The sequence below is a fragment of the Phyllostomus discolor genome, chromosome 3 (genome assembly GCF_004126475.2).
Source record: "Phyllostomus discolor isolate MPI-MPIP mPhyDis1 chromosome 3, mPhyDis1.pri.v3, whole genome shotgun sequence".
Taxonomy (NCBI): domain Eukaryota; kingdom Metazoa; phylum Chordata; class Mammalia; order Chiroptera; family Phyllostomidae; genus Phyllostomus; species Phyllostomus discolor.
This window is the reverse complement of record NC_040905.2, coordinates 92,012,849-92,026,148: the sequence shown is the minus strand read 5'-3', so window position 1 is coordinate 92,026,148 and position 13,300 is coordinate 92,012,849. Positions and strand designations below refer to the sequence as shown.

The following is a 13,300-nucleotide window of genomic DNA, read 5'->3' as shown; positions in this document are numbered from 1 at the left end:
TGCGCTGTCCAGCATTTCAGCAATCGGTGGCGGCGGCGCCCGCGAGGAGACAGCGGGCGCGGGGCCGTGGGGGCCCGCGGAACTGCCCTGCCGAGCCCAGCCGAGGAGCCGGCCCGGAGGCGGTCCGGACAAGCGGGGCCGAAGGGCCTGACTTGAGCGCCCTGCGGAGCGCAGCGGTCAGCAAGGAGGTGAGAACCCCTGGTGGGGTGGGGGCATTTCCCAGAGGGGCTGGGGCTGAGTCAAACCTCGGGCCTTCCCAACTGGGCTGGGGTGCTCCGAGTCTACAGACCCCCCCACCAGAGGATAGGCTGGGGGACTGCTAGAGTGTTTGGTCGGAGATGCGAGGCATCTGGGGAACAGAGATGAGGGACGTTGCTCATTTCACAGACAGGAATGGAGAAAGTGAGAGCCATGCAGGGTCATGGACAGGACTCTTCTGGGCATAAATGACTATAGCCTGCCCCATGAGAATGCTGGAGAGCCGCCCAACTGCAGTCCAATTACCGTCCCCCAACTGAGGAGAAGGACTTGCTCCCTAGGGAAGGGAGAGACCGCTGCAGGGACCCTGTGGAGATGCTGGTCACTGGGAGGGGTGGAGGAAGCAAGCCCCCACCTGAATGCTGGGCTTCTGTCCAGCAGGGAGTGGCAGCACAAGGGACAACCTGGCCCCTTTCTCACCTACCTATATGTCTCTGGGGAGGCAGGAGCTGGCAATGAGAACTGGGTCTCTCACACAGAATGTCATTTACTCTCCCACTGGGAAGAGGATGGAGGACACTGAAGTGAAAATAGCCACTAAGAGTTTAGGGAGGTTTCTGTGGGCTTTCTGGATGCCCAGGGAGAGTTTTTGGGGCTCAGAGTGGACCCAAACCTAAAGAAAATTCCTGGTATAAAGGAGAGATGAGAGAAGAGACGCAGCCTCTGCCTTGCATCCTCCTCCCCCTCCCTCCCAGGGCTTTTGCTTGGACAGTGTTGAGCCTCCTGCAGTTCCTGCTTCTGGCAGCAGGTTCATTGTGGGGATGGATTTGGGGGAGAGCAAGAGAAGGGCAGCCAGTTCTGGCCTGGTACTCCAATACCTGTGTTCTGTCCTAGCCACAAGTCCTCACTCCCCTAAGACCTCACTCACTCACCTACTTCTGGCATTAGGGAGCCTGTGCTGTTCTTTTGTCCTGAGTCAAGTGAAAAGGAAGACACTTTGATGGAGAGCAAGACAGGGGCTGGAGAGTTTCTCTGTTAAGGGGCATCTTAAGGTCATGTTCCCAGCATGTGCCAGATTCTTCCCAGCCAAAAATAGGACCAAGATGGCTGGGAAGTTGCTCCCACACAACACCAGCTTCTTGGTTCCCTAATTTTATACCCCATCCCACTCTCCTGAGAGGGATGAGGTAAGAATTCTTGAAGAGTGAATAAAGACTTGATTGGATTTTAAGAGGTGAGGGGGGTGTGGGTTTGGAGTCATGGATTCTGATGTCTGAAAGACATCGGTTCAGATCTAAGCTATGCGACTTCAGAAAGCCACGTAACTTTTCTGAGCCTGTTTCCCAATTTGTAAAGCAAGTACTGTATAGCATTAATAGCATCTACTTTATTGTTCAAAGAAATAATCCACATAGTGGATGAGAAACTATTTTTAAGCTGTAAAAGACTGGGCAAGTGTTAGTAAATTAAATGCAAGTAAGAATTTCTTATGGAGGGGGTGGAAAAGTTTTCAGTGTTGTCTAAAACACATCTTTCTCTTTCCCCAGAGGAGGTGGACATTGGGTGAGGGCCTGATACCAGGCTCCATGCTAGGCACAATGCTACAGCTGACTCAGTTAATCCCCACAAAAACTTCACAGGAAAGCCATCATTGTCCCTATTTCACAGCCAAAACACAAGAATTGAGTGACTTTCCCAAGGTCATGAAGCCACACAAGCTGTCTTCCCTAGGGCAGACCTGTCCCAGCCCCTTGATATCAAGTCCCAGTTAAATGTCAGTTTCTTGATTCATGCTGCCAGTGTTCCAGGTGGAGAGCCTGAGGCATATGGGTGAAGGTGTGCAGTGCAGGGAGGAGCTGACTCCCTCAAGGTCGCTGGGATATTTGGAGGTGGAATGTGCTTTGAACTGGCCAGCTGAGTGCCCCCACTTCAACCCACCCCCCGCCACCGTCATGCCTGCCAAAGGGGACACAGGGATCTGACAGGCCCATCTGCTCACTGCTGCACCCACTTCTCACATCCTAGGCCTGCCAGCCTCTTGCTGACCTCGGCAAGCCGGTGACTGCCAGTTCCTTTCTGAAGCAGTTAGTCCTCACCCTCTGAAGTGGGGCCTTGGTCATGAGCAACTGCCCCATTGCTGGCATGTGCCTCCCCTACTGACTTTTCTCTCTTCCTCTGACCCCTTCATACTGCCCCCAGGGGAAGAATCATAGTTCCTCCTGTGCCAACAGCCAGCCCAGGACTCTGCAGAGGAGATGGGGGAGCCCACCCTCCTCTTTAACTCCTAGACACACTCTGAGCCCCTGCCACAGACCTGTCACCTCACTTACATTACCTCATTTCATCCTCACATAACCTGGTCCTTTTCACGGAAGAGCAAAACAAGGCCTGGTAGTGACATGACTTCCCCAAGGTCATGGAGCAAAGTCGTGGAGCAACCCTAGTCCATTGCCTCAGGGACCCAGTGTGGCCTCCACAACACCACTCTGTCCTCAGTTCCTCAGGTTCTCCTGGGGGAGGGTCAGCCAGGGCACAGTAGGTCAGCGGGAGTTGGAGGGTGGCACGTGTTGAAGGTAACAGAAGGGCTCTAGGACAGGAGTCCAAAGACTTTCTTTCTGGAGCCATGTCTGACCCTGTCTTCTTGTATGACCTTGAGCAGGGCCCTTCCTTCTCTGGGCCTCAGTGTCCTCAACAACAACATGGTAGGGCTTGACTAGATGACCCCAAAGGCCCTACCGGCACCAAGATTTTAAAATCTGTCTGGTCTATAAATCTGTATGTCAGGAAGCCTGTGGGTCCATCTGCAGAAATAGAAGTCATCTCCAGGGTTTCAGGTTTGATTTATTCATTGGAGCTGAGATTTAAAATGCACCCATCCCTCCCACCTACAAACTTGAGGATTAACTCAAGGGGGAAAATATGACTTGGAGAGGCCCGGTAGGTCACTTGGAGATCCCAGGCTGAAGCCCTTCTGGCCCAGGACACTGAACATGCCCTGCACACACCTGCCAGAGCTGTTTGCCAAAGTCCAGGAAGCTCCAAGATGCACATGTGCAGGCCCCTTGTCCAGGAAAGCAGCAGGGGTGTGGTGGCTGAGGCTTATTCATGGAGCCTTGGGGGCAGGGAGGGATTTTGCAGCTGATGCTCTAAAGAGAGGATGCAGGGGCCTGCAGAGGGGGTGGGTCGGTATGGCAACTAGTCCAGGCCCAGTGGGGAGGGGCAGCCAGACAAGAAATGGAGAAGTTCCTTCTTAATTCCAACATCTGGGCTCAGTGAAGGGATGGGGAGCTCAGAGAAGAGGAAGGGTTTAATGAGGAAAGAAAAGATCAGAGAGAGGGCACTCAGTAAGAGTGGGCTCAGAGAGGGAGGGGGCTGAGAGGTGCTCGATGAGGGAACAGAGACAGCAGTGAGAGGGTGGAGACCCAGAGGAGCAGAGGGGCCTCTGGCCGCGAGGGGCTCTTTTAGAGACCCCAGCCAGACCCAGACTCAGACTAGACATTCATGGTGGCTTAGTGCCTGCTGACACCATTGGGTTTCTGCCCCTTCACCTTCCTCTGGGTCATGAGCACAGGAGGGCAACAGCTCCATCCCCAGGGGCCAAGCCCATCCAGAATGGGTCTCTCAGGGGTCCCAGGCAGATGTGCCAGTTCAAGGTTGCCCAGGCTGACTTTTGACCTGGGAGGAAGGCCTCAGCAGCCATGTGGTCTTTGGCTCCAGAGCAGCCCTCAAAACCCAGGGTCTCCCATCCCGTCACCAAAAGCCAGCCGGCCTATTCATTTGCAGCACTGCTTCCTGGGCAGTCAGCCTGGCTCTGCCTCCTGCCGCCCCCGCCCTGGCCTGCTGCCCACTGCAGAGGCTGCTGTGCCAGCTAGAGCTGGCGGCCAGTGCCACTGCTCCCTTAGCATCCTGCTGGGGCCTGGGAGGACCATGAGGCAGCCTGGGCCCAGAGAACCGGACATCGGGGTACAGGCCACTTTCTGCACTGGGGAGCTCTTGGCCTTCCACTAGCTTTGAGTGTAGCCTGTGGCTTTGAACAACTCCCCAGGACTCCCCAGAATGGAGACATGTAAAAGTAAGCTTCATTGAAGTCTTTTGATTTGAAAAACGACACATCTTTATTGCACAAGACTTGGAAATAGAGAAACCGAAGGAAATAGGGATCGACAGTAGTCCCACCACCCAAAGACAGCCACTGTGAGCAAAGCGAAGGGGAGAATTTCCTTCCAGGATTTTTTCCACGTGTTCACAGATCCATAGACTTAAATAACTGGGAACATGCTGTTGGGGGAAACCGGTATCTTCTTTTTTTATTCCATCATGAGAACTTTCTGGTGCCTTTAAAGATTCTTCAAAAAGCTTTCTTTTAATGGCCTCGTGAAGACTGGGCACAGGGGGAGGGGGAGAGGAGTTGCTTCTCAGGGAGCCAGTGAAAGCTGCAGGGAGAAGCTTGCCCCTCCTGGGTGGGGTGCACCCTCTGGGCCTGCTGGCTTCGACGGTTTCCCCCGGAGGGGCTGGCTTGGGGGCCTGTGACCAGGTCAGCCAGGGACTGAGGGGGCCTGCTTCCTCAGTCCACCCACTGCCAGCACCAAGGGGGGTAGGGCCAAGGCTTCTGCGGGGAGGGGAAGCATGAGAAAGTCTTACAGCCCCTGAGGAGGGGGAGGGCCTGGATGCAACAACACCTCAGAAGGAAGAGTTCAGGACTGGAAATCAGGCAACTGCCAATCTTCTGGGCCCAGATCTCATCTGGGCCCCGATCTCCACAGCCAGGTCTTTTCCTCTCCTATAAAATGGGCACCGTGATACTTTCCTCCAGGTGTGGCATGAGAAGCGACTGGCAATGGGTGTGAAAGCTCCCGAGAAAGGAGGATGCCCAGTGCGCTCCACAGAGAAGCTGGTCGTGTGAGTGTGTGACCACTCAGGCAACATCTATCAGCGCCCCTATTTTCTGGGCACAGCAGGAGCACTGAGGACTCCCTGACCTTGAGGAGCTCCCAGACTAGTGGGAGAGGGAGGCCTGAGGACACTGATAGTGACGACCTGTTGAGATTCTGCTGGGACTAAGATGCCCACGATGATGTGGCAGCCAGAGGAGGCTCCTGGGAGAGGGGCCTTGGAGAATGACAGTGAAGGTACCAGACAGAGCCGGCAGATGCATGGCGCTCCAGAGAACAGTGTGGACAACAGCACAAAAATTCTGGTGAATTAAGGGGACATTGAATGACTGAATGTAGTCATAGCACAGAGGGTGCTCCTGGGAAGAGAGGGCAGCCAGGGGGAGTAGTAGGCTGGGCCAGGTCTGGAAGGATCTTGAAAACCACTGCGACAGCTAGGGATTTGTTTGGAAATGAATGGGAGTCACGGAAGGCTTTGGAGCAGAGTCACAAACAGTCAGATGTGCACTTGAGGAAGCCCACTCTGGCTACATTTGGTGAGGGGAGGAGAGACGGGGAGAAAGAGACCAAGGACAGAGAGGCTGGGGAGGAGGTGACGGCACAGTGGGAGAGGAACAGGTACTGGAGACTGCTCTGGAAGATTTGACAGGGATGTGTGTGCCTGCGCTCCAGGCTGGGTTCGCTCGGGGAGAAAGAGAGACCCATGGAGCAGGGACAGGGTGGGAAGTGAGGCATCTGTCTCCCACACCTGTCCCAGCTGCTGGCACAGACCTCAGTGTCAGACAGGGAGCCCCAGGCTGGGGTGGATAAGCTTCAGGACTGGCAGAGGAGCCCAGCCACCCCTTCCAGGATGGTAGGGAAACTGGGGCACTCCGCAGACCTTGCCTCTGGGCGGTCCTGTCTTCCCTCCCTGTTTGGCATGGTGTGACACATGCATCTTGGTCCTTGTGACCCACCCATTACTGTTTCCAATAATAAGGGAGGCGCATCTCTCTGCCTCCCAATTTCTGTCCTCCTCTGTCCCTTGCTTCTCATACATTAGAAAGCATAGATGGTCATTCATTCGCTCATCAAACATTTTCTGAACTGAAGGCTCAGTTATCTTTGTCATCCCCAAACCCTGAGGGAGGCACTGGAGAAAGGGAGGAGCTACCATCAGTCTCATGAGGAGCAAGACCCCTAAACTGGTGATGTCTGAGATGGAATATGGTTATGTAGAAGCATCCCCATGGCTGCTGAGCAGCTGGCTGGTGGGGGGGGTTGCCTTGCCTGTGTGACTTTGGAGCCAGTATTCACTGATGGACCTCATAGGATGAGTACAGGTTTGCCAGGGGGAGAAAAAAGGGAACAGTACTTGGGGCAGAGGGAACAGCATGAACAGAATAATGGAGGAGGAAAGAGCACCAGGCACTGGGGATATAGTGTGGCTGGAGAATCAGGGCCTGGCCTGAGGAGCAAAGGACCAGGCTGGAGAGAGGCCTCATGAGGGGCCTCAGGGTTAGGCGGGGGGGCCTCAGGGTTAGGCGGGGGAGCCTCACTGTTCTCCTGTAGCAGCAGAAAAACCATGGGATGTCTCAAGCAGGTAAGCACACAGCCAGAACTGTTTCAGGAAGGTCACCCCCGAAGGACGAGCATGATCTGGACAGATGGAGAGAGCAGGGGGGCCTGCGGTGTGCTTTCAGGACACGAGTCACGCGGCCCAGTGCCTCTCCTGCTGCGGCTCTGCTCCTCCCAACCCGGGACATCCAGAGCCACAGCAACCGTGGTCTCTACGTGCAGAGTCCTGCCTGAGCATTTCCAGAACATTCTATGAAAAGCAGATTCCTGGGACCCATCTACTCAGAATCTGAGGGTGGGGCCGGGGAGGTGGGGGCCTGCATTTTCAAAAGCTCCTAGGTGCTGCACATGCTACAGTTGAGGATGGGTACCTCGTTGCTCTGCACCTGCTGCTCCGTTCAGCTGGATTCCCTTCTTCCTCTTCCTCTACCTCCTTGAACTTCAGACTCTGCTCGCATGTCTTCTGTGCAATGCTTGTTCCGGGCCCTCTCCTCCGTGTCCCCCCAAGTGCCTGGTGCTACTTCCTTCTTGGTTCCTTTTACACTCTGTCCTGGCTGGTTGTTCACCCTCCCATCTCCCTCAATAATCCTTGGGAACACTCTTCCGGCATTTCCCACGTGCCAGCCACGGCTCTGCGGGCTTTGGGTATGCTGACTCATCTAGTCCCCGCAGCATCCTGTGAAGGAGCCAGGCCACAGTGGAGGGTACTGGGGCGTACCTGCATCACCCAGGAGAGATGCGGTAGGACCACAGAGGCTGCACTGTTCCGGGATGCCCCAGACTAGGAGTTCTTTGAGGGCAGGGACCCTATGTTATTCATGGTTGCAGGTCCCCAGTGCAAGCAGAGGGTGTGGCAGATGGGAGGTGCTCGTCTCCCCATCTGTAGAATGGGCTTAAGGATGGCAGTTCCCTGCCAGGGCTGTTCTACCGCGTGGGGAAATCTCTGGTCTTAATGGGGCTGCAGGCTGTAAGGTGTGTGGTTTGGGTGGGGGTAGTAGCAGCAAAGGCTAGGACTCCTCTCAGGGATTCGAGGATGAACATTTCCCAGAAAGAAGGCCTTTCTCCCTCCTTTGTTGAGCTGAAGTTCAGCCTCTCCCATTGAGTTCAGACCCTCTCAACACTGGCCAGGGGCCAGGAGAGAGCTTGTGGTTGGGGTAGGGTTGGACAACCTGATGGCGGCTCTGTGGGCTGATGGCAGAGCAAGGTGGAGACTGGGAGAAGCCGCAGCTGCAGGAGCAGCTCTCACTCCCAATCTAACCTTCAGGGGCTTGCCCCTTCCTGGAGCAAGGAGAAACCCCCCTCCCCACCATTCACGCCTCCCACCCACACTCCCTCAGGAATAGAAGGTTATTGTCAACGATGTTTTTAATTAACTGCTTAATTAACTATTTAGGTTAATCAGATTAATTGACATTAATTGGCTACCATTTGTCAAGGACCCTGGAAAGCTGCACCTCTCAGAGTTGAAGTGTGTGACTGGGGCTGGGCCGGGGAGCCAGGGAGGAGCTGTCACTGTGCTGTGGGGCTGGGAGGAGCAGGTGGCCGGCAGCGGCAAGACCAAGGACGCCAGGACGGCTGGCTGCCCAGGGCCAGTGCACCTCTCAGCAGTTCTGCGGGCTGGGCCGGGTCCTCGGGCGGCTGAGTTCTGGCTCTTCGCACTTTGGGAAGTGCATCGCCTCCCCGTCTTCCTTAGTTGCACTTTAAGAAAAAGTTTGATGAGGGAAGAGCCCGATCCTTTTGATCCCTAGGGGCTGTAAAGGCCTTGGGAGGGGAGAAACAATAAAATCCTAAATAAGCCACGATATAAGTAGGTCACCACGTAACAACTGCTGGGATGAATTGTACATATGCAGTTTAAAAAGAGGGCGGATGAGCAGCATCGGGTAGATAAAATATGCAAAATATTAAACTGTAATAAAATGATCAGATTTGCATTATTTAGTCAATTTCAGCCCCCAAAACCCATACTACATTTTTATGTCTGTTTTAAAGAACAACTTACAGTTTTAAATTATAGCACTTGAAACAAAAAAGAAAAAACTACTATGAAATTCATCCTACGCTTTGGAAAAAGAAAAAAAAAAGCCAACCCACTCAAAATTGAGAGTGTGAATTTGTCTTCAGAGCCATTCTCTCCAGATTAAATGGCTCTCACATCTAGTCCAACGCTGAGCTGAAAGTTGGTGGCCTGCAGTCTCATCTTGATTTTGTCACTGACCGCCGCCCCCCAAGGGTCACCTCTCCTCTCTGATGAACCCTTGGTCTGTATTCCTGACCACGTGCTTACATAGAGCAGAGGAGGTGTGGGTTTTGAGTGTTCTAGAGATGAATACTAATGCGAGGGGAGAAAGGGGTCCATTTTAGTGAGAGGGTCAAGCTTCCAGAATGGGGAGTGCTTCCTGGCAGGTGGAGGGGCTCCCACTTGGCGACAGAGATCTCTAGCTTGGTAAGAGAAAACCTGGAGAGTGAATGTGGGGTCTTCCCTCCACCCTCTTAACTGCCCTACCCTGCAGCCCCTGGGGGAAGAAGGACCAGGAGAGACTGGAGGCTGTTGCCTAGCAACAAGAGGCGCATCTGGATCGATGAGAATGGCAGCTGAGGCTCCAGCCCCCAGCCCGGTTCTCTTTGATCTCTCCCGGCCCAGCAGAAACCTGGGGGGGATGCCCAGGGCAGCCAGCTTGATTAGAGCTGAGTCAATAGAGGGAATTTTCCATAATGAGATTGTGTGGGCAGTGGAGGCAGCTGCCCCTGGCTTCTCTTGTCCCCTGCCCCGGTGGGTAGAAGGGCCTTATCTCTCTGTCCAGCACTCCTTTCCTGCTGACGGCTTCTGGGGAGACACATCACCGCCCAATTTTGATGATTCTCAGTCTTAGACTGTCAGGGACTCAGAGCCCAGCTTTGCCCTGGTCCCAGGCTCCTAACTCGTCATCTGGATGAGGACGCTGAGGCCCCAAAAGGAAAAGAGATCTAGTTATAGAGTCTCTAGGTCACCTTTCCTTTCCTCCACCCAGCTCCCAGGTGTGAACCTGGGAGGGTTGGACCCCGGGGGGTGGGGAGGGGGAAGAGGCGGAGGAGAGGGGGTATGGAACTGGTGAGAGTATATGGCTCCTCTGACTTCACCCCAGGGTCACCCCGGGAGGCTAGCATGGGAGGGTCCTCGGAGAGCACGGAGTCCTGGTACATAGGGACCCTCCCTAGGACGCCTCACCAATGACCTCTGGAGCGCACCCTCCCCAGGACACGGAGATCACCACCTCCACAACAGCCCAGGCTATCAGTGACAGCTCAACCATGCACAGGTCCTTTCTCAGGCTCCCACCCCGAATCTCCAGTCTAGCTCAGGCAGCCACAAGGAAGCTGCCTGCTCCCTGGCCGGGAGGCTACAGCTCCCTGAAGGCCAGGGAGCACCCAGAAGAGGAGCAGAGTGGGCTAAGTGGGGACAGGGATTCCTTTGTTCCACTAGAGTGCAGAGGGGACTAAAATACCGCTTGTTTGTTTTGTATCAGTACTGGTTCATACAGGTCTGTCTGCTGGGTGGAATGCGTTCGGATTATTTTCAGTGACCAGTATTGCATGATTTGCCCTATTCCACTGGTCTCTCTCACTGGTTTACATTGGTTTGCAAGTTCCCCACCATCCTCTGTTGATGTATGCAGTCTGATTCAGGCTTCCCGTGGTCTGTCCTGGGCTACAGTGGTCTGCACTGGTCTTACCTAGGGGGACTGCCTATACTGTGGGCCCCTGTGTGGGGAGCATACAGCGAGGCTTCCTTGTCCCTGGAATCTGCCACTCAGATCCTCTGCTCTGAGAACCCAAATCAGAGCCAAAAGGGACAAGACAGGGACCCAAGGCTGATGACGGGCAGGACAGGAGCCTGGATGCCAGGCTGGCCCAACCTAATCCTTCAAAGACACAGCTGGACTCCAGTGCTTACAAAGTGTGTGACGATGTGGCCCATGCAAATGCCAGCACACAAAGTCTAGGCATACTGAGAGCAGGAACTAGGTACCATTTTTCACTGAGGTCCCGAGAGACAGCAGTGATGAAAAGCAAGGAGTGAGCTCGCCACCAGCGCAAACAGTCTGGGTTTCAACCAATGTTCACAGATGGCTGCTTTGTGCCAAGCTCTGTGCTGAGCACCAGGGACAGGAAGATGAAGGCTACCTTGTCTCTGCCCTTGGAGAGCCCCCACTTGGCCAGGCAGCAACCGGTCGCAATAGAACAGAGATAAATGCTGAGAGCGGCAATGAGAGGGTGAGGCTCCAGGAGCACAGCAGAGGTGTGCCCCCCGGGGGAGGTCACGGAAGGCTTCACTGAGAAGGTGACGCTTGAGCAGAGTCTTGGAGGACGCATGGAAGGGTAAGAGCATTCCAGGCAGACAGGACAGCACAGACTAGTGTGTTCTCGTGTGGAGCAGAGTGCCAGAAGTCCGAGCGCAGTGGGGGCTGAAGGACTTTCTCCTGCGGTCAGTGGGCTTGCCCTCCTTCCCTTGCCTGCTCTGGGTACCCCATTTTGGCTCTGGGAAGTTGGCTGTCCCCACACCTCTGTTCCACAGCACAATCCAAGACTGCATGGAAAGGGACAGCTCCAAGCCCTGCACAGGGACCCCTGGGCCCAGTACAGGGCTGGATAGGGGAGGGCAGGAGAGAGACCAGGAGCACTGTGACGCAGGCCCAGGTGCCAGCATCTCTGTGGGCCTGGCTGCTTGCCTCTCCTGCAGCCAGAACTGCACCAGCCCAGCCAGACCCAGCCGGGGACTCTGGCCAAGGACTTCCTCTGGCTCCGACAGGGGCGGCAGGAAGCTCTAGCTGCTGAATAATTGAAAAGCAGGCTTTCAGCATTTCTCCCTCTCTCTCCCCTCCCCCACAGCGTCTTCTCGAGGGTTGGGTAACAAGCAGCAGTGCCAGCGCCTCCCGCCCTCCCGAGAGTCCCCAGGAGGCAGAGAGGAAGCTCACTCGGCTAACCCTCTCGCTGCCGGCCTGCCCGGCCCTTCCTCCCAGGCCTCACCCTGCAGCATCTTCTCACCAGCGAATGCTGGTCTCTGCTGGTCCATGTGGGTTGCTATCTGGGGGAAGTGACCTTGTTGGCTACTAGTCTTCACAAGTTGGTACTGATTTGGAATGGTCAATTATCTACATGATCTGTTCTGATTTATGCTGACCTACATGTCTCACTGGTTATCACACCCCTGTAGTGGTTTAGACTGGTTGCAGCCCAACACAAAATCGTAAATTTACTTAAAATCTTTTTTTTATGAAGTCCCATTTGTTTATTCTTCTCTCTCTTTTTTTAAGATTTTTTTAAATTTATTTTTAGAGAGGGAAGGGAGGGAGGGAGGGGGAGAGAGAGAGACAGAGAGACAGAGAGACAGAGAGAGAAACACACATCAATGTGCGGTTGCTGGGGGTTATGGCCTGCAACCCAGGAATGTACCCTGGCTGGGAATCGAACCTGGGACACTTTGATTCCCAGCTGGAGCTCAATCCACTGAGCTACGCCAGCCAGGGCAAAATCTTTTTTTTTTTTTTGCGCATCAGTTTTCGTTAGTGTTTGCATATTTAATGTGTGGCCCAAGACAAATCTTCCAGTGTGGCCCAGAGACACCAAAAGGTTGGATACCCCTGGTTATGGTAATGAGAAATTAACACTCACACACAGAACTTAGTGAGTACCCTTAACTCACTAAGGGTTAATTTCTTAAACCCTAAGGGGGTTACTAGTATTAACACCATTTTACAAATGAGGAAACTGAGCCCAGAGGTTAAGTCACTTTAGGACACACAGTAAGTGATTTGAGCCCAGGCTTCCTCTTCTGCCACTTGCTGATCCGCACATGTTCATCTTGAAGTTTCTTTTTTTTTAATCAAACCTATTTGTTAATGCATTCCAAGTCTTAGGTCCACCTTGATGAATGTGGACTGGGTTAATGTGGAGCTAGAGTGACACTTCTCTCTAAAGGGCAAGGGCCAGCAAAAGTGAAGGCACACAAGACCTTTCCAAAATGCAAATCTGACCATGAACTCTCCAGCTCAATAGCCTTCACTGGCTCCCTACGGCCTGCAGGGTACAGCCCTAGCCTCTGTCCCCTCGCATCCGCTGGGCTCTGCTGTGCACAAGCCCATGCTCTTTCCTCTATGTTTTCTTTGCACACACCACACATTCTACCCAATACATCCTTACTCCCCTTCCTTGTCCCACCAGCTTCTACTTACCCTTTAAGATCTCTCCTCCAGCCCTGGCTGGTGTGGCTCAGTGGATTGAGTGCAGGCTGACGAACCAAAAGGTCTCCAGTTTGATTCCCAGTCAAGGTGCATGCCTGGGTTGTGGGCCAGGTCCCTAGTAGCAGGCACATGAGAGGCAACCACACACTGATGTTTCTCTCCCTCTCTTTCTCCCTCCCACTCTCTCTAAAAATAAATAAAATCTTTAAAAAAAACAAAACTACAAACATTTGAAGACCTCCCAGCTATGCTCCTCCCCCCATACACCGCAGCTCCAGGGCCAGGGACTGAGGTGGGGCGAGACACACTAAGCTTCCCTGCACACGGTGGAGATGGGTTTTCTCCCCCAGCCTGACAAAATCTTGACGCTCATTCTTACAAAGACCCAGACTTAGTTTTACAATCTAAGTACGTGGTTTCATGTGTGTTTGT

The 13,300-nt window shown here is 53.9% G+C and overlaps 1 protein-coding gene across 2 annotated transcripts in view; it reads left to right on the top strand.

Annotated features, from left to right (window-relative positions):
* Window positions 1-4: 4 nt before the first annotated feature.
* The window catches only part of SRRM3 (serine/arginine repetitive matrix 3), a 53,961-nt gene continuing 40,665 nt past the window's right edge, over window positions 5-13,300 (top strand). Inside the window, exon 1 of one of the 2 annotated variants that reach the window (XM_036020792.1) lies at window positions 5-188. The gene's annotated coding sequence lies outside the window, so the exon portion shown is untranslated. The remainder of the gene's footprint in view (window positions 189-13,300) is intronic. The other variant, XM_028506328.2, reaches the window with a different exon arrangement.